Source organism: Pseudophryne corroboree, chromosome 8 (genome assembly GCF_028390025.1).
Source record: "Pseudophryne corroboree isolate aPseCor3 chromosome 8, aPseCor3.hap2, whole genome shotgun sequence".
NCBI lineage: Eukaryota > Metazoa > Chordata > Amphibia > Anura > Myobatrachidae > Pseudophryne > Pseudophryne corroboree.
Genome location: NC_086451.1, coordinates 11,231,449 through 11,253,018, shown reverse-complemented (window position 1 = coordinate 11,253,018; position 21,570 = coordinate 11,231,449). Strand labels below are relative to the sequence as shown.

At 45.7% G+C, this 21,570-nt stretch overlaps 1 long non-coding RNA gene across 1 annotated transcript in view; it reads left to right on the top strand.

Moving 5' to 3' along the window:
• LOC134947414 (uncharacterized) overlaps nucleotides 1-21,570 on the top strand; it is a 95,978-nt gene that overhangs the window by 60,478 nt on the left and 13,930 nt on the right. Inside the window, exon 3 of the long non-coding RNA XR_010182547.1 lies at nucleotides 3,221-3,276. This is a non-coding gene — a long non-coding RNA (uncharacterized LOC134947414). The remainder of the gene's footprint in view (nucleotides 1-3,220; nucleotides 3,277-21,570) is intronic.

Here is a 21,570-nt window from a genome sequence, read left to right as displayed (position 1 = left end):
GTGGAGATAAATTAGACGGGGTTAAAGTACCAGCCAACCAGCTCTTAACTGTCATTTTTCAAACCAAGTCTGTGACATGACAGTTAGGAGCTGATTGGTTGGCACTTTATCTCCTTCCAAGGCTTAGTAAATACACCCCTAGATCTATGCTTTATTAGGGGGGTAGGAATTAGCCTACTTACCTTCTAGGTGTCGGGGTCCTGCGCATCGGGATGTCATTGTCGGTATTCTGACCGCCAACATACCAAGCGCCGGGATCCCGATACCGTCCCATCTAGGTTTATTCTCTTATAATTAATGTGACAAAACTTCTATAATGTCACTGTGCTGTAATGTTATGTTACCAAACTAATATACCAACAGTTGCTGTCATGCAGTGATGTCATGTAGTGATGTCATGTAGTGACAGGCGGGGGCAGGGGGGGGCAATAATTATAATTCCCTTTTGCCGCTTATCCCCGCAGTTAGAAATTACGTTTCTCCCAACTGTAACAATATTCACGCGCAGGGAAAGGAGCCCGTCCCAGCGATGTATTAAGGGAAGATATTTCGGGGGTCATTCCGAGTTGATCGCTCGCTAGCAGTTTTTAGCAGCCGTGCAAACGCATTGCCGCCGCCCATTGGGGTGTATTTTCGCTTTGCGGAAGTGCGAATGCCTGTGCAGCAGAGCGCCTGCAAAAAATTTTTGTGCAAAACAAGACCAGCCCTGTAGTTACTTATCCTGTGCATTGATTCTAACGACGGAGGGACGGCTTTTGATGTCACACACCTGCCCAGCGAACGCCCAGCCACACCTGCGTTTTCCCCGACACGCCTGCGTTTTTCTAAGCTCTCCCTGAAAATGGTCAGTTGACACCCAGAAACGCCCGCTTTCTGTCAATCACCTTGCGCCCGTCTGTGCGATTGGAATCTTCGCTAGAACAAGTGCAAAACCACAATGAACTTTGTACCCGTACGACGCGCGTGCGCATTGCGGCACATACGCATGGGCAGATTAGCCGTTTTTTTCACTGATCGCTATGCAGCGAACAACGGCAGCTAGCGCTCAACTCGGAATGAGCTTCTTCAAGCAGTGTAAAGAGTGGCCTATAGTAACCAATCAGCTTTGAGGCAGGATGTAGGGAGCACATACTGTAAAATAAGTGGTAGCCGCTGATTGGATGCTGTGGGAAACTTTTCAACACCAGCCTTTACATACATTAGAAGTAGAGTGATAGATAATGTAGCCACAGGCACCGCACCCGCGCTAGCCAAATGCAGGGGCCACGGGGCAGTGGCTGTACCACCCCTAGGTCCCTATGCCCTGGGAGAAGACGCCGCTCACACACCCCTACCTACCACCCTGGCAGTCACATCCATGGGATACTTAATAGTTGCGGGCACCCCCCTTTGTGCATTTTTGGGGGATATCCTGTAAATATTTGCTGATAAAAGACCCCTACAAATCAACAAGCAAAGCAATAGATTTTGTTAGACTGGGGCTCTAGCGGTATCGCAGTAATGTGATGGGTCCACGGGGGTCATTCAGACCTGATCTCTAGGCTGCGTTTTCGCACAGCGTGCGGTCAGATCTGAACTGCGCATGCGTCTGAGCCGCAATGTGCAGGCGTGATGGACTGCAGCATCGGGGATCGCGGTCAGCGACGGGTTTGTGCGAAGGATCCATTTGCACGGGCGTTCGCAAGGAGATTGACAGGAAGAGGGCGTTTGTGGGTAGCAACTAACCGTTTTCAGGAAGTGTTAAGAAAAACACAGGCGTGTCCAAGCGTTTGCAGGGCGGGTGTCTGACGTCCATTCCGGTCCCGGACAGGCTGAAGTGATCGCAGCGGCTGAGTAAGTCCGGGGCTGCGCAGAGACTGCAGAAGATTAGTTTTTACAGATCTGCTACACATGCGTTCACACACTTGCACAGCGAAAATACACTCCCCTGTAGGCGCAGACTATCTGATCGCAGCGCTGCAGACAGATAAAGTGGAGAGAGATCTTTGGCGGGATGCATGACGCATTGAATTTTGCATGCGATGCATCCCGCCAGTCTCCGCAAGTATAACAGCGTTTCTACCAAAAATCACAAAGGACAGCTGTCCCGGTAAGATACGTCCTCTGCGATAGTAGGGAAGCCTGGAGAGAAGTCCATAGTCTTCTATAGGGTAAAGCCATATCGGGTCCAAGCCTCAGAATGTATCGCATACCGGAGCTTGGTGCATATGCGGTAAGTGGACAAACCTCCAAAAACGGCATTTTCGGAGGTTTGATGGCAAAACATCCCGCCCATAGGGGGTCATTCCGAGTTGATCGCTCGATAGCAGTTTTTAGCAGCTGTGCAAACGCTATGCCGCCGCCCACTGGGACTGTATTTTAGCTTAGCAGAAGTACGAACGCTTGTATCGCAGAGCGGCTACAAATATTTTTAGTGCAGTTTCAGAGTAGCTCCAGACCTACTCAGCGCTTGCGATCACTTCGGACCATTCAGTTCCGGATTTGACTTCACAAACCCGCCCTGCGTTCGCTCAGCCACGCCTGTGTTTTTCCGCACACTCCCTGAAAATGGTCAGTTGACACCCAGAAACGCCCCCTTCCTGTCAATCACTCTGCGGCCAGCACTGCGACTAAAATGCATCGCTAGACCCTGTGCGAAACTACATCGTTCGTTGTGCCCGTACGTCTCATGTGCGCATTGCGCCGCATATGCATGCGCAGAACTGCCGTTTTTTAGCCTGATCGTTACGCTGTGAACAAATGCAGCTAGCGATCAACTCGGAATGACCCACATAGTCTCCTTCCCTGGACTGACAGCTGGTTGCAGTAACACTGCATTGCTGGAGATCTGAGGATGCACCTCATTCTCATGTGCAGCCAGGCGAGCGAGAGGTGTGAGGCTGTACTCGTCGTCAGATAGACGTAGGCGCCATGCAGAACCTCCGGCATATTGATAGCTCTTGATAGCCGCCTATGTGACGCTCAGTCTCCAGGCGGGGAAGGGGGTTGTGTGTGCCCTGTTGTGTCAGACTCATTCATTATCTGAATGTGAAAGAAATAACACTGCAGCCGAAGGAGTCCAGAGCCGCGCGGTGGCTCCCCGCACGCTGCCAGAACTAATTGTATATTGATTCACAAAGTGTATCTCTTTCCAAACTAAATCTTCATGTTGATGAACCCACTAATGTTCTGTTTTCTCTCCTCACTGCCACGTTCTCTTCCCTCCCATCTCTCTCACCAGGATGTCTCCGGCTGCCGCAGAGGGATCATTTATGAAGGCAATAGACAATAAGCCAGGTAATATCCTGCAACAGAGAATGTATAGGAGGACGCCCGCTGTGTTATACACCGGGCACCTGTACATCACTGCTGCAAACTCAAACATTATCTCTCTCTACTGATAGATCTATCTGCATAGACTCTATCTATCTATCTATCTATCTATCTATCTATCTATCTATCTATCTATCTATCTATCTATCTATCTATCTTTCTGTCTGTCTGTCTGTCTGTCTGTCTGTCTGTCTTTCTGTCTGTCTGTCTGTCTGTCTGTCTGTCTGTCTATCTATCTATCTATCTATCTATCTATCTATCTATCTGTCTATCTACAGTATCTATCTATCTATCTATCTATCTATCTATCTATCTATCTATCTATCTACCTATCTATCTATCTATCTATCTATCTATCTATCTATCTATCTATCTATCTGTCTGTCTGTCTGTCTGTCTGTCTGTCTGTCTGTCTGTCTGTCTGTCTGTCTATCTATGTATCTATCTATCTATCTATCTATCTATCTATCTATCTATCTATCTATCTATCTATCTATCTATCTGTCTGTCTGTCTGTCTGTCTGTCTGTCTGTCTGTCTGTCTGTCTGTCTGTCTATCTATGTATCTATCTACAGTATCTATCTATCTATCTATCTATCTATTTATCTATCTATCTATCTATCTATCTATCTATCTATCTACAGTGTATCTATCTATCTACAGTATCTATCTATCTATCTATCTATCTATCTATCTATCTATCTATCTATCTATCTATCTATCTATCTATCTATCTATCTATCTATCTACAGTATCTATCTATCTATCTATCTATCTATCTATCTATCTATCTATCTATCTATCTATCTATCTATCTATCTATCTATCTATCTATCTATCGTATCAATCTATCTATCTATCTATCTATCTATCTATCTATCTATCTATCTATCTATCTATCTATCTATCTATCTATCTATCTATCTATCTACAGTATCTATCTGTCTGTCTGTCTGTCTGTCTGTCTGTCTGTCTGTCTGTCTGTCTGTCTGTCTGTCTGTCAGACAGACAGACAGACAGACAGACAGACAGACAGACAGATACTGTAGATAGATAGATAGATAGATAGATAGATAGATAGATAGATAGATAGATAGATAGATAGATACTGTAGATAGATAGATGGATAGATTAGATAGATAGATAGATAGATAGATAGATAGATAGATAGATAGATAGATAGATAGATAGATAGATAGATAGATACTGTAGATAGATAGATGGATAGATTAGATAGATAGATGGATAGATTAGATAGATAGATAGATAGACAGACAGACAGACAATCTATCTATCTATCTATCTATCTATCTATCTATCTGTCTGAATGTCTGTCTGTCTGTCTGTCTGTCTGTCTGTCTATCTATCCATCTATCTACAGTATCTATCTATCTATCTATCTATCTATCTATCTATCTATCTATCTATCTATCTATCTATCTATCTATCTATCTACAGTATCTATCGCATTTTGTCTCCTTTTAATGTTTGGACTACGAATAAGAACCTAGAGGACAAAAGGGTTAGGGGCGTATTTATCATAATTCGCATCTCAGGTACGGATGGGATGTGATAAAATTGCCCAAACTCGCAATGCAATAGAAATACAATTTTAATACTTACAATTTATGGCTGACGGTGTGGCTGACTGGTGGCTGGCCAATTTCAGGCTGTCTGGATGATGGGCCTATTTTTTTGGGAGGCCTGGAGCTGTAATCCCATCCTTCCCATTGTTAATCTGGAGGTCTGGAGCTATAGTTCCATCTGTCCCATTGTTAATCTAGCTATGTTTCCCAAATGGGGAAAAAAAGAGAAAATGCAGGTGCACACTCTGAGTACTAAACACTGCTAATCAGAATGATTATAATGAACTCTGCAATATAACACAGAGTAAAATTGAGGTACTTAGCATCATTTTGCCCAAAACTGAACCCACCATCCGCGACCAGGTGACCTTATCTGGCGGGTCTCTACAGTCCTAAGGTTGAAGTCCAAAGCACAGGATCCCCAGGCCAGCACAAGCCAACCGTCCCAAGGCATCACTCTAGTAAGAGTTCAAAGAGTTAAAAAGTGTTACATTAGTAGGAAGCAGCACCTATGTGTTGAGAGTGTTACATGGGTGAGAGGTAATAATTAGGATGTTAAAGTGTTACACTGGCAAAGAAAAAGTGTGTGCACTTGCATTTTCTCTCTTTTATTCTGTGTGGAACTACAAGGTACCACCTCTCATTATGTTTAGAATTAGGGTGTGCAGTCCGAGCCCCCCCCCCCATATATATGTTCTGTCAGACCAGAAAAAGCTCAGAATTACTAACGCTACCCGTCACTGATTATAGTAGGGGAACCCCAGCCAATCATAAGTACCCAGTCTCAGAAACAGTTTGTGATTGGCTGGCAGGGAAGGGGTCCCAGGGGTACCTGTTTTGATGACTGAAATGAATGGAATAAAGCTCTGTAGATAATCTTGGTTCCAGCTCTCGCATCTCACCGGTTTTACAGCAATTTCAAGCATCTCAATAAAAAAAAATTTGTTACTTTCCACAACGATTTACTAAATTGGTCCTTCCCGGCTGCACGCGTCACGCTGAGAAATTGGTGATTGCGGTGACTTTGTCATGTCTGGGATTTTTCTATCTTTGGAAAAACTGGTGAATGTTTTTTTATAGGTCGATTTACCATTAGTAGATTTTGTGGTTAGCAAGTAGACCTGTATACAGTAGCGCAGTACTCTGTAGACTGGTTATGGCCGGCAGACACTATGTAATGCAGATTGCGCTTCGCTTTAGAAATGTAAAGACAATTACTGTATATGTGCATACCCTACATAGCACTCTTTGGCGATACAACGCTGATGGCGACTACTAATGAATAATTAAATATTTATTTCAGATTAATAGGGGCCAAGAGTTAGCCTGGTGGGATGGGCCTTGCTTAATATAAAATAACATTTCACCACACCACAAGCACCCCCCACCCCCACCCCACCCAAAGTGCATTCCAGCCATGACACATAGGGGGGGTCATTCCGAGTTGATCGCATGCTAGCAGTTTTTAGCAGCCGTGCAAACGCTATGCCGCCGCCCACTGGGAGTGTATTTTAGCTTAGCAGAAGTGCGAACGGTTGTATCGCAGAGCGCCTGCAAAAAATGTTTGTGTAGTTTCAGAGTAGCCCAAAACCTACTCAGCGCTTGCAATCACTTTTCAGTTCCGGATTTGACGTCACACACCCGCCCTGCGTTCGTCCAGCCACGCCTGCGTTTTTCCTGGCACGCCTGCATTTTTTCTGAACACTCCCTGAAAACGGTCAGTTGCCACCCAGAAACGCCCACTTCATGTCAATCACTCTGCGGCAACCAGTGCGACTGAAATGCATTGCTAGACCCTGTACAAAACTACATCGTTAGTTGTGCCCGTATGTCGTGCGTGTGCATTGCGCCGCATACGCAGAACTGCTGTTTTTAATCCTGATCGCTGCGCTGCAAACAAATGCAGCTAGCGATCAACTCGGAATGACCCCCATAGTCAAAAAGCACATAAAAAATGCAATGTATATAATAGAAAGCATGTGGCGACGTGGAGCTCTTCTAGTCAAACCATATACTTATTGTATAACATATTGAAAGGATCTGCCCTTATATTCTTTAACCCTCGATGTGATGGCCTCTCAGACGTCTGGGAGTGTAAACCTTTACGCTATCAGTTACATGCACAACACAAGCAGTAAAAATTCACACTGTTTATTTAATAAATTACAGAGTACTATATAGAAAAGAAACATGGGTGTATACAATATGTGCAAGCATATGATTGGATAAATAGAAGTAGCATACGACATTACATGCAGGATATTTTAGTAACACACAGAAGTAACAGTTTTGATCTGGTATGTAATTGTCCTTGAAGATAAGACACACACAAGCCTTATATTATATGAACAGACAAAGGCATCTTGTAGAGAGTGCGTACGTGTCTATTCAAACACATAACAATTCATATAGCATGTTTAACCCTTCATTAGGGAGGTAGAAATATTCACTTTTACACTGTAACTATTATAAGGAAATTGATCATATAAAAAGTAATATTTACAAAGCACAGAAGAGTTAACCCTTCAATCCCCTCTTAGAATCATGATTATTATATGACATGATTCTTGAGTGAGGCTCCTTTCTTGTTCCTCCAGTTCTTGAGATATTGGACATAATCGTCGGGTCCCTCACTATCAGAGGAGGTGACAGGACTGGTGGTTATATCATAGTACATCAGGGCCTTATCAATGCCTTTGGAGGTAAGTTTCTTTCCACAGGGGATTACACAATAAACTATAATGCCTACAAGAATTAAAGTTACAAGTATGAATATGCTTATTTGCACAATACCCTGGTGGGAAGGTTTTTTAGATTTCTCCCTGTGGTGGTGTTAGATGTATAACAGGTATAGTTTCCAGGATATATGGTTATGGTGCTTCCTGGGTTGGGATTTTTTGACAATATGGGATATTCCCTTTTCCACATTTCGCACTGACTGTCATTTGTTTTGGTGTCATTAAAAAGGCTGAAAAAAACAATTTTCCTGTTCTAGGGGTATATTAAGGGGCACTGTACCTAGGTGGGGCCTAGATTTGCCACAGACATAACAGTTGCTTTTATTGTGTTTGTTAGCACTATACTTCATCCATTCCAACCAAAAATTAATGTCAGGGAAACCAGTTTCAATAGCTAGGGTGTCTTCAAAGGTAGGGTTAGTAATAGCCACCATATACCAAGTACATAAGTCTCATTGTCGCTTCTGCTAGGGTTCACTATGTTTAGTCTAAACCTGTATGAATTTGGGCCTTCATCCATCTTATGAATGGATAGTCTAGAAAGTAGGGGTACTCCATATTTGCTCCATCTATTTTTTTTGCAAATGATGGGCCATATTTCCAATCTACTCCTGTATTCCACCCCACATATTCCCAGGAATTACAATTAGATCCATAATATCTAATGTCATAGTACCATTCGTCAGTAACACAAATATATACTGTCTCAGACATTCCTGATTTCCTTCTTTGTTGTATATAACATAAAATAGTCAAGGATATATGTGGCTACGTGTGTGTTAGAGGAATTATACCACAAGGTGGGGATCCCATTAGTGTGTGTAATATCAACCTCACATATTGTGTGGTGAGTGAGGGCCAGTAGGGCTATCAAGGTAGTCCCCAGGATAAAGATAGGGGACAGGTTCCTCATCTTCTTCTGTTCTTCTTTCTTCGCTAGGTGGGAGGTCAGGGCTGTCTGCCCCGGTTCGTACCTCACTGGAATCACTTGCTTCCCTCTCTAGGTCTGGTCTAGGAACCTTTTTTACTCGGGATGCATGGATCCAGGCAGGACTTTCCTCTGTCAGGACTGCTGTTCGGGTAACTGCTACGACCTCTGTCTCTGGACCATAGGTGAAGTCTCCTGGGCTCTTGTTCCTGGGGAGCACCTTCACCACGACTCTGTCTCTGACTTTAAAGGGGTGTGTAGGTTCCTGTGGATTCAAAGGGTTTTTACAAACAACCTCATGTTCAATTTCATTCAGTTTTGTTATCAGGGACCTGACATACTCTTCTCTGATGAGTTCTAGATCTCCTTCCTGTATTACTAGTGGTTTCTTAGCCCAGGGTGTAGGAAAAGGGTCTGCCCATTAGTATTTCAAATGGGGAGTAACCTAGAGTCTTTTGTGGGGTATTCAAGATGCTGGTGTTTAGCTTTATTAGGGTTGTTCCTGAGGCAAGTGATGCATCTGCTAACATACTGGTCCACAAGTGACCTGGCACTAGCAACACAAAAATCATTGGTTAGTAGGAGGAGTGTTGTGGCTTCACCACGGTGACCAACACCACGGCACTGGGCAACGAGCAAAGGGGCACTGGACTGGGGCACACAGGGTTTCCCCTCTTTGCAGATTAATCCTGATTTAGGATTTTTTCTGCAGAATTGGGTAAGTTCAGTCGGAGAGATCAGCATTAGTCGCAGCAGCTTGAAGTTGAGTGAGCAGATGGACGTTGTCAAGGGAGGGACATGCTCTAGTGAGTGCAACGAGTTCTGCAGCTTGCGCGGACTGATAAGGTATTGGTAGGGTTTCCAACACAGTATCAGGGAGGGTGACAATGGCATAGCCAGCCTGGTATGTATTGTCATTGGGCCTACTACATGAGCCGTCAACAAAAACTACGTCTGCGCCTGGTATGGGAACGGGAGACATGTCAAGTCTGGGAGAAGTTTCAGCTTCAATGGAAGCAGCACAGTCATGTAGGTCGGGTGGTTCATCCTCGGGACCTTTCAAGCCTAAAAGGGCATTGAGAATGGGTGCAGGGCCAGAAGAACTAGCAGTGTACTTAATGGTAAGGGTAGGGTTACTCAAAAGGAGTACTTCATATCCACTAAGGCGTTGTGCTGACATGTACTGTGTGTGTAAGCCTTTAAGTATTGCCAGGACATCATGTGTGGTGTGGAGTACTGTGATGTGGCCTAAAGTGAGGGTAGTGGCCATTTCTGCAACCATTGCACAGGCTGCCAAAGCCCTGAGGCAGGCAGGCATACCTTGCACAGACACTGGCATGACTTTGGAAAAAAATGCACGGGGCGCAACTTCCCTCCATGAAACTGTGTGAGCACCCCCGCCATGGTTTTACAATTGTCCCTTGCATATAGATGGAAAGGTAGCACATAACTGGGGAGGCCAAGTGCCGGACTTTTTATCAACATACATTTTAAACTTTCATATGCAGTTAACATTTCTTGTGACCATTGTACAGTTTTAGGCTTGTCCTTCAGTGTGGCTTGTCTCAAAATGTTATCATAATAAGAGCAATCAGATATCCACTGTCTGCAGTAATTTACCATACCCAGGAAGGACAGTAGTTCCTTCTGGGTAGTTGGGGTGACCAGGCCCAATACAGACTGTATGCGTTGTGGACTGACTTTCCTCTCTCCCTGAGTGAGCACAAAACCTAAGTAATCAACATGCTTTTTACACCATTGCATTTTTATTTTGGACACCTTGTGTCCACATTCACAAAGCCAGTTTAGTAATGAAACACCATCCACTCGGCAGGCCTCCTCAGTTTTACTACAGAGCAGCAGATCATCTGCATACTGTAGCAGGACTGAACCATGGTGAGGTTGCCAGGGCCTCAATGTGGCCTGGAGACAACAGGTGCGTCAATAATCTGCACCAGGTAAGTTGTTTACCCTCAAAAGAAAAGGCAAAAAGTAATTGTGTCTGTGAATCTACAGGTATGCTGAAAAAAGGCATTCTTCAAATCAATTACAGAGAAGAACGCAGCATCTGCAGGGATTGCAGAAATGAGTGAGTTTACATCTGGAACAATTGGTGCAATTGGGACAATTAACTGATTGATCGCTCTGAGATTCTGTACAAATCTTATACTGCCATCAGCTTTGGCAACAGGGTTCACAGGAGTACAGTATGGTGATACAATATGTCTGAGAATACCCTGTTGTAAGAATTGCTGTATCATGGGGCGGAGACCTTCTATCTTTTCTGGTGAGAGGGGATACTGCATAGGTCAGAACACAAAACACTGGTTGTTGCACCGCTGTCCACTAAAAAGGGAATTTTACTTCCATTTATAATAAGTGGCAGCAGAGGTGAATCTTTACTATGACGGGAGAGTTGAATAAAGGCTGGGATGCCCTCCTCCGGGCCCCGTCAGTGCGCGGGGTCTTTGGAATCTTCCCTGACTGCGGGGTTGGCTCTGTCTGTCAAAGCGTCCGGAGCTCTGATAGGCATGAGTGGGTGGGGAAATGAGTAAGCTTTCTGAGTTAAGCAAAGGTAAGCCAGCGTCATCTGTCCAGCAGTCCTTAAACCTTTTCCAAAACGCAGTAACAGACTATGAAGGTTTCTGTTTACAAGCTACAGCGACAGGCAAAAAAGCACAGGCAAAGGAGCACGGGTTTTAAAGACCTCCTTCATATGTGTATAGCTGCGTCCTTTGCAAGCTTTGCGCAAATAAGATATACAGCCATCGAGGGTAATAGTGGGCTTGGGACAGTGTTTTACTATTATCTAAACTCTGGGTTATTGGTGCTAGGGATAGAGCTAGTGGACGCATCCTCCAGCAGTGAAGTTGGAGGCGATCCCATCTAGTGTGAAAGGGTTACTGCTGCCAAGAGATTTGTGTCTCTGAGCGCAGGATATATTGGAATGCAAGGGGGGGAGGCGAGAGGGATTTTAAAAGATTTACAGTTCTCTGCAGTTTCGCTTCTGTGCTAAACTGACATTTTTTCTTAAATCTCCATATAGAAAGGGTAATTACTGCCTTCCCGTAGGAATGGGTCCTGTCCTGCTTTCTCTATCCATCCCGCTAAATTATCCACCCATGGGTTAACTAAGTAATACTCTGAGGTAGAGTTGCGGGCGACATACATCTTGCATGTCTCACCAGGGAGGGGCGGGGAATATGCAGGTTTTTTTTACTCTGACTAGAGCCCATTGTCAGACAGTAATATAAATCAACAGTACAACTTTAAAGGAAAATATCTAAAATTTACAACTCTACTATACATGCATCAGCTAACCAGTTAATTAGTCATTGACAATATCACAATATTATCTGTATAGTGAGAACATGAAATCTTTTGACGGGTACGCTTACCATTCGTACAAGATGTCAGAAAAATACAGCGTTTTAAACAGGAAGCAAGAAAAGTGTTTGAGTAAAGATATCTGGCAGACGAAAACTTACCAGCCGTCTGAACCAAATATAAGAACTTATCTCACTACAACATACAAGAATATATATATAGACGATCAGATCGAGGTATAATCTACGTTATGTATAGACCCCAGGTCTATTTTTTTTTTTTTAAGTATCCCAGATACTAACGTCTTTGGAGAATTGCGCTTGGACGCCTGGTCCTTTCTCAGACGTATCTTTAAGTCCCAGACATTAAAGATTCTATGGTATCCCTGATACCTGTTTTATGCTTTTACATAAAACTTCGTAATATTAAGTCCCGGACTTAAATATTACCTTGTCACGTGTTCCCGGAACACTGACACGGATTCAGCTTCAGTGTATGACCGCAATCCTGTATGGCAAAGACAGACAATAAATTCTCTATTTTTACCATTCAGGGACGATCACTGAATTCCGGACATAGCCCCCAGCTGAAAGGATCTGCCCTTATATTCTTTAACCCTCGATGTGATGGCCTCTCAGACGTCTGGGAGTGTAAACCTTTACGCTATCAGTTACATGCACAACACAAGCAGTAAAAATTCACACTGTTTATTTAATAAATTACAGAGTACTATATAGAAAAGAAACATGGGTGTATACAATATGTGCAAGCATATGATTGGATAAATAGAAGTAGCATACGACATTACATGCAGGATATTTTAGTAACACACAGAAGTAACAGTTTTGATCTGGTATGTAATTGTCCTTGAAGATAAGACACACACAAGCCTTATATTATATGAACAGACAAAGGCATCTTGTAGAGAGTGCGTACGTGTCTATTCAAACACATAACAATTCATATAGCATGTTTAACCCTTCATTAGGGAGGTAGAAATATTCACTTTTACACTGTAACTATTATAAGGAAATTGATCATATAAAAAGTAATATTTACAAAGCACAGAAGAGTTAACCCTTCACATATATAACATATATATAACAAAACAATGGTTTGCTCTTAAGAGAATAGGATATTCCAAGCCAATAAAGAATCTGTGGTTTTAGTAAAAAGTCTGAGATATTGACTCAACTTTAATGGATAATCTGACTTGTTTTTCTGAGATGGTCTCCTGGCAGTAATTCATGAAGTGTATTAGGGAAGGGTATTGTGAGCACAATGGTTTATTGAAGAAATAACAATACTCAAACTAAAGTTTATGTTCCATATATATATGTAAGTGGCATAACGTGGCACATCCTGGACTGGTATTTGGAAGTGTGTGTATTCAAAACCCTGAGGTACCAACGCGTTTTGATACAACATTCTCTGAGAGGTTTCGCACTGTAACGAGACTTCCGTAATCGGATTTTCATTGTTATTTGCCCTTTTTCATAGTTGTACGTATCTGGGTGCCTGTGCCGCCCCTACCCGTACGCTAGATGTCTTAGCCTCCATCATTATCAGTGCAGACTTACACCTTCCTTATCCTTTGTCACGTCTAGCAAGGTTTGAGGATCCGACAGCTGAGACTTGCCCAAGGAGGTAGTTGTCTGTGGATGAACAAGACAAGGGGGTTGGATATAGTTCCTTCTCATGGGACAAGGGGCAATGAAGAACATAGGCGGGGCTAAGAGTCAGTGGGTTGTAGTTCTTGTGGACAGGACTGAGGTAGAGAACTGTGGCTGGTGAAGGATGATTTAAAGACGTAGTTTTAGACAAAGAACTGCGGGTTGTGGCTTGAAAGACGAGGTTGTAGATAATGAACTGCGTAACTGTGAATGGTAGTTAAAGACGTGGCTGGAGACAAAGAACTGTGGACTGTGGATGAAAGACGAGGCTGGAGACAAAGATCTGCGGACTGTGGCTTGAAAGACGAGACAGGAGACCCGGGGCCGACCGTGCCCAAAGGGTCTTACTGGACCGGGTTTTCCAGGAGCACTTCCACAGGCAGCAGCAGGTTAGGAACGGCAGGGCTGCAGCAGCAACTGAGAACCGGCCAAGCAGGGTCAGGAGTTACCAGAATACGGCAAGAATCCTGGAAGCACAGGCTGAAGCACCTACAACAGGGTTGTAACTGGTATCCCTGTCCTAAACCAACCCCCTTATATAGGGAGAACTTCCCCTGGATTGGCTGGAAAAAACAGGAAACAGGAACTATGCCTCAAACTTGGTCTCCAACATGGCGGCGCCCAGTAATGCAGACCTTTCTGCGTAGCCACGCAGCTCACTGTCCCTGGTCTCCTAGCAACGGCTCAGCACGAGCGACCCGCTGCAGCGGCATCCCGCCGCCATGAGCGGACCCCCTCACCGCCGCTACTGCTGCCCTCGGACCCGGCGCAGCAGCCCACCTCCGCCGCTGCCTGCACGCCGCCTGAGAAGCCAGCCCCGCGGCCCCAGCGTACCGGTAAGACTCCGGACGCTGACATCCTTGGTGTAAACGATGTGTCTGAAAACAGATGTAACATGATGTATAAACAACCGATCTTACCCCGCAGCTGCTGCATAAGTTACCACATTACCAGCCAGTCATGTCCTTTCAGAAGTAAGGCGAAACGCGCTTCAGCATCCGAAGCGTGCGCAGTGCGAAACACGCAATATCCATCCACAAAACTGACTTGCCATCAACTGCTCTCACCCCATACGTTTTTTTAGCAGGATTCATACATATTATAATGTTGCGTATATCATGATAAAATAACAAAATGGGATATGCTATTTTTCCAAACGGGATTAATGCCAGGGAAAATCCTGTCTTTTGCCCTCTTATGGTTCTCATTTTACCATCCTTTTCTTTTTGCGAAAACCCCGCCTCTAGATCTAGATCACGCTTTGGGCCGTGTATATAAACCAACTGATCTACACAATGCTTTGTTTTGCAGAGTAATTCTGCACCCACATCTGTCTCAGATAGAGCACCCCCTTCTATCAGAGCAGCGTGCGGAGTAGTGACAGGCAGCGTGATGATCATAGTTACGTCGAAACACTCCAGTTGTTTCACGTTTATTATTCAGCTGAGCAATACACTGCTTCTTGTATACAGCAATGTCCAGCAATGGCTTTACACTGAGACAACGTCCGGAGAGAAGGTGGTAGAGTGACTGCAGCACCAACAGAAGCACCCCCTTCTATTATAGCAGCGTGCGGAGTAGTGACAGGCAGCGTGATGATCATAGTTACGTCGAAACACTCCAGTTATTTCACGTTTATTATTCAGCTGAGGAATGTGTAGCAATGGCTTTACACTGAGACACCATCATGAGAGAAGGTGGTAGAGTGACTGCAACACCTACCACCTCACTCTCTCCTAATTCCATGGTTCGGGGGTCACAGCGCTCAGGAATGAGCCCCAGGGCTCTTTGGTACGCCTCCTCGCAGACCGTTACCTAGACCTAGTCTGAGGGAGATGGTTTCCAGAGCCCCGGAGATAAGCAGGCACGGCTAGGCCTCACATTGTGAAAATTATAGTTTGTTGGATTTTACGTGCAGGGTAAACACAGGGCCCAACATATAATTCAGCATCTCCCGCGCTGCCTTGTATTAGTTGCCAGGAGACCTAGACAGGTCTTATCACACAGAAGAGAGCCCCCCACCCCCGTCCCCCCTCATTCCTCCAGCTCCCTGTTATTTAGTCTCTTCCCGGACGGCTACATCTTCAGCAATTTGTCGTGTTTTGCCGCGTCCCCGCTGCCGATTCAGAACGAAATGAATTGTAACTTGGCAGGCTCATTCATCAGCTGTAGGCAAGTGCGTAGTGACAGACGAGGTGGGGTAGTCGCTGACAATCGTGAAGAGGGGTTCTCCGCCTGAACAATACGGAGCGTCAGGAGATGGGTCATGTTCTTGTATCTCGTTCCCTGGACGACAAGGTAAAAGAGGTGTAACCAACACCCTGGGGCGCCCCCCATCTGATTCCGGGGAGGGCCATGCAGTCTGTTTATACCATCCTCACCGCCAGGCACGCCACGAAGCCATTTTCCCTCTGTCACACATATAATAGGGAGCTGCGTCTGCAGCCGCCGCCATTGCTGAGCACAGATCTGGGTTGCATTGGTGCATAGAATCCAGAACCCAGTGCATGTATACAAAGCAGGGAGACCTGACGAGAAGTGACCGGGAGCAGATAATGAGCACACAGCATACAGGAGCACAGGAACGGAGTGATAGGAACATAATGGCCCGTTATCATGATAATGCTTTTATTTCCAGAATTATTATTACAGCACTATTAATTACTTATTTGAAATGCGCCAAACGCATTACGCAGCGCAGTACCATGGGGGGGAGGGGGGGGGCACCAGGACACAGAGAGATGCCCTGCAGTGACATGGGGGGTAATTCAGACCTGTTCGCTCACTAGGTGTTTTTTGCAGTCCTGCGTCTGCATAGTCGCCGCCCATAGGGGGAGTGTATGTTCGCTTTGCAAGTGTGCGATCGCATGTGTAGCCGAGCTGTACAACAGTTCTTGTCCAGTCTCTGTGCAGCCCAGGACTTACTCAGCTATTCGGGGCCGGAATTGAGGTCAGACACCCTCCCTGCAAACGCTTGGACACGCCTGCGTTTTTCCAACCACTCCCAGAACACGATCAGTTGACACCCACAAACGCCTTCTTCCTGTCAATCTCCTTGCGAACGCCCGAGTGAACGGATCCTTCGCACAAACCCATCGCTGAGCGGCAATCCGCTTTGTACCCGTGCGACGCGCCTGCGCATTGCGGTGCATACGCAGTTTAGACCTGATCGCTAGGCTGCGTTTTCATACAGCGGGTAATCAGGTCTAAACTGCGCATGCGTATGCACCACAACGCACAGGTGCATCACACGGGTACAAAGTGGAATTAGCCCATGAAGCAGAAGGTAACCTGGCACTTTGCTGATCTAAGAGGTGCTGGGAACAGGTGTGGTTCATTGTGTCGACCCTAACTAGGTCGACAGTCATTGACAGACCAGATGGGCCAAGTGGTTCTTATCTGCCGTCACATTCCAGGTGTATAAAGCTTTTTCTCTATTTTGTATCACGTGTCACTAGAGTTTGTGCTTTGTGGTGTCTGTGAAGAAAAAGACGATGGGGGGTCATTCTGAGTTGATCGCTTGCTGCCGTTCGCTGCGCAGCGATCATTTTTTAAAAACGGCAAAACTACGCATGCGTATGGGCCGCAATGCGCATGCGCAGCGTACAGCGTACGGGTGCCAATTCTCTGCAGTCAGGGGAGGGGACCTCAGTGAAGTGGGTGCAAGTAAGGATTCTCTGCAGTCAGGGGAGGAGTCCTCAGTGAAGTGAGTGAAAGTGAGGATTCTCTGCAGTCAGGGGAGGAGTCCTCAGTGAAGTGAGTGAAAGTGAGGATTCTCTGCAGTCAGGGGAGGAGTCCTCAGTGAAGTGAGTGAAAGTGAGGATTCTCTGTAGTCAGGGGAGGGGGTGAAAGTGAGGATTCTCTGCAGTCAGGGGAGGAGTCCTCAGTGAAGTGAGTGAAAGTGAGGATTCCCTACAGTCAGGAGAGGAGTCCTCAGTGAAGTGGGTGAAAGTGAGGATTCTCTGTAGTCAGGGGAGGAGTCCTCAGTGAAGTGAGGATTCTCTGTAGTCAGGGGAGGAGTCCTCAGTGAAGTGGATGAAAGTGCGGATTCTCTGCGGTCAGGGGAGGATTCCTCAGTGAAGTGGGTGAAAGTGAGGATTCTCTGTAGTCAGGGGAGGAGTTCTCAGTGAAGAGACTGGCAGTGCCAATTCTCTGCAGTCAGGGGAGGGGACCTCAGTGAAGTGGGTGCAAGTAAGGATTCTCTGCAGTCAGGGGAGGAGTCCTCAGTGAAGTGGGTGAAAGTGAGGATTCTCTGCAGTCAGGGAAGGGGTCCTCAGTGAAGAGATTGGCAGTGAGGATTCTCTATAATCAAGTGTCTGTGCATGGGAGCTGGCAATTGGGTGAATTTTAAAAGTATCTTGCATTGTAATCTGTGGAACTGGTATACACACAAGGTGATAGCACGCAGCTGGTATAACCCTATGTAGGAGCACTAATGTGATTGGGGGTGAAGATCCCAAACCTTAATTCCGCCTCTTATCCTGATGTTTCCCAAATGTGCCAAATTAATTCATTAACCTCTGCCGGATAAACATAATCCCTACACACGACTTGTTCGGGGTAACTGAGATTTGGTTTCAGCAATATTTCATTTTCCCTCAGAGTATCCGTGGCTGAGCTGATGTTCCAGAGGATATGTCAGTCTGCGCAGCTGCTTATAACCTATCTCTGGTCTCTCTCACGTTTACAAGCCTCTTGTCCGTGGATTCGGAAAGAGCTTTTATATCCACCAAGTGCTCTCCTGAGAACCCATTAAAGGAATAGGTTTTCTAAACTTTGCCTGTGTTATTGTATTTTACCAGTTTAGAAGCGTTATGATGATAAATCATATTTTAGATATATATACTGTATATATTTAAAAATGATTGCACGCTCACTGGGCTACTGTGCAGCTGTATGTGCTGTGCGCAGACCCCCACCCCCCTTGTGGACATAAAAACCCGACGCCACCCAAAATGACAACAAGATTTACGGTGACGAAATCAGACTGTATTTGAAATATATATATTTTACTTACATTTTACACATAAATTAGACTTAAATGTTAAATTGCTGTTATGCAAGGCTACATAATTATATCCCGGCTAGAGTGGGGTCTATGGGGGTCATTCTGAGTTGTTCGCTCGCTAGCAGTTTTTAGCAGCCGTGCAAACGCTATGCCGCCTCCCATATTTTAGCTTAGCAGAAGTGCGAACGAAAGGATCGCAGAGCAGCGGCATAATTTTTTTGTGCAGTATTAGAGTAGCTCAAAACCTTAGGGCTTGCGATGACTTCAGACTGTTCAGTTCCTGTTTTGACGTCACAAACACGCCCTGCGTTCGCCCAGTCACGCCTGCGTTTTTCCTGGCACGCCTGCGTTTTTCCGAACATTCCCTGAAAACGGTCAGTTGACACCCAGAAACGCCCTCTTCCTGTCAATCACTCTGCGGCCAGCAGTGCGACTGAAAAGCTTCGCTAGACCCCGTGTGAAATTACATCGTTCTTTGTAATAGTACGTCGCGCGTGTGCATTCCGCAACATACACATGCGCAGAAGTGCAGTTTTTTTGCCTGATCGCTGCACAGCAAACGAATGCAGCTAGCGAACAACTCGGAATGACCCCCTATGTAGTAAGCGTTGGAGAGAGATAAAGTGGAAGGAGGATTTGTTCTCAAAGTGATTGACTATAAGGGACTGTATATATGGAGGTAATAGGGCAGTGACTACACAAACGTAGGTGCGCCACAACTGTTTTTTTTTTAGGGGGGGGGGAATCACAGCTTGCGACAGCGATCCCATGCTCAGTTACAATGGGTCCAGTTTATTGCATCCAGCGGCCATACTGCGCAACTAAAATAAATTGAAGGCGGAGATTCAGAGATGCTTCCAATGGGCGATACCCTATAGAAGCCTATGAGCTTAATTGCATCTCGTCACACCCGCCGTCCAGCACCGCTGACGCCGCCCCGCCCCCCCCCATACCTATATGCAGGCAGCTCCCGACGCAATCCCGGATCCCAGTCTCCTCCTCCCCCAGGAACACAGCCATCTGTACTTCTGGCTGCAGGGAGTAGGAGGGGGAGCCTGGGCCTGACTGCAGATATGACCCCCCGGTGCTGGGAGGTGACGGAGACCCCCGGAGGCCCCAAACACCCTCTCCTCCGGATCACAAAGCTTTGCAGGGAGCACATGTACGTGGGAAATGCGATCTGGCCGAATTTACTAATAAAATAAAAAAATAAAAATAATAATACTGCAGTGAGCCCTGTGATAATAACGCTGTCCTGAGACAGCGTTATCAGAGTACGCACTACGGATCCTGTACTTTTGCACAGCTGCCTGCCTCTAGGCAGAGGAAGCTGTGCGGGGAGCTGTCAGTGTGATCAGCTCTGTGTGTTCATTGGACACACAAGCTGATCAATGAGTAAAAAAAAAAGGAGATTTATGGTAAGACTTACCATTGTTAAATCTCTTTCTGCGAGGTACACTGGTTTCCACAGGGAATAACATCGGGGGTGTAGAGTTGGTTCTTGATCCGAGGCACCAACAGGCTAAAGCTTTGACTGTTCCCAGGATGCACTGCACCGCCTCCTCTATAACCCCGCCTCCAGGCACTGGAGCTCCGTTTTATTAACCAGTCCAATGCAGTAGCAGGTAAGAGAGACGGTAGATGTTAGTCACATAGACCCACATTCTCACAACAGGAGAAGGGACTAGCGGCTAATGCCATTCAAACCCAAAGAAGCTAAGTGCGTCAGGGTGGGCACCCTGTGGAATCCAGTGTACCTCGCAGAAAGAGATTTAACAATGGTAAGTCTTACCATAAATCTCCTTTTCTGCAGTGGGGTACAGTGTATTCCACAGGGAATAACATCAGGGATGTCCTAAAGCAGTTCTTCATGGGAGGGGACGCACTGTAGCAGGCACAAGAACCCGGCGTCCAAAGGAGGCATCCTGCGAGGCGGATTTATCAAAGGCATAGACCATTATGAACGTGTTCACTGAGGACCACGTAGCCGCCTTGCACAATTGTTCAGCGGACGCACCACGGTGGGCCGCCCAAAAATGTCCAACAGACCGAGTAGAATGGGCCTTAATAACAGCAGGAGCTGGGAGTCCAGCCTGCGCATAAGCTTGTGCAATCACCATTCTAATCCATCTGCTTATTCGCAGGCCAGCCATGTTTGTGAAAACCAAAAAGTACAAAAAGAGAATCTGATCTGATAGAGGCAGTCCTTTCTACATATATACGGAGAGCCCATACCACATCCAAAGACCGTTCTTTGGAGGACAAACCAGGAGAGATAAAGACCGGAGCCACAATCTCTTGGTTAAGGTGGAAAGATGACACCACCTTAGGTAGATAACCAGGGCAAGTTCTAAGAAATGCCTGGTCATGGTGAAAAATCAGAAAGGGTGCATAAGGCATTTAAGGTCCACAGACTCAAGAGGTTCAAACGGAGACTCTTGAAGGGCATTAAGAACAACAGACAAATCCCATGGAGCCACAGGAGGGACATAGGGAGGCTGAATCCTTAGTACACCCTGAGTGAATGTATGAACGTTAGGAATAGATAAAAATTTTCGCTGAAACCGCACCGACAAGGCAGAAATGTGATCCTTGAGGGAGGCCAGGCGAAGTCCTAAATCCAGGCCTTGTTGCAAAAAAGCCAGAAGTCTGTAAGTACTAAACTTGTATGCATCGTAATCCTTAGCAGCACACCAGGTGAAGTAAGAATTTCAGACCTTATAATAAATCCGTGCAAAAGCCGGTTTGCGGGCCTTCAACATAGTTTGAATAACCGCATCAGAAAATCCTTGGCCATCAGTAGTGAAGCTTCAAGAGCCACGCCGTCAATGTCAGTCTTGCCAGGTTCTGGCAAACACAAGGGCCCTGAACAAGGAGGTCTGGGCATTGAGGAAGTAGTAGAGAACGCTCGATTGAGAGACCCTGCAGGTCTGAGAACCAATGCCGTCTGGGCAACGCTGGAGCGACTAGTAGCAGTATTCCTCCTTCTTGTTTGAAC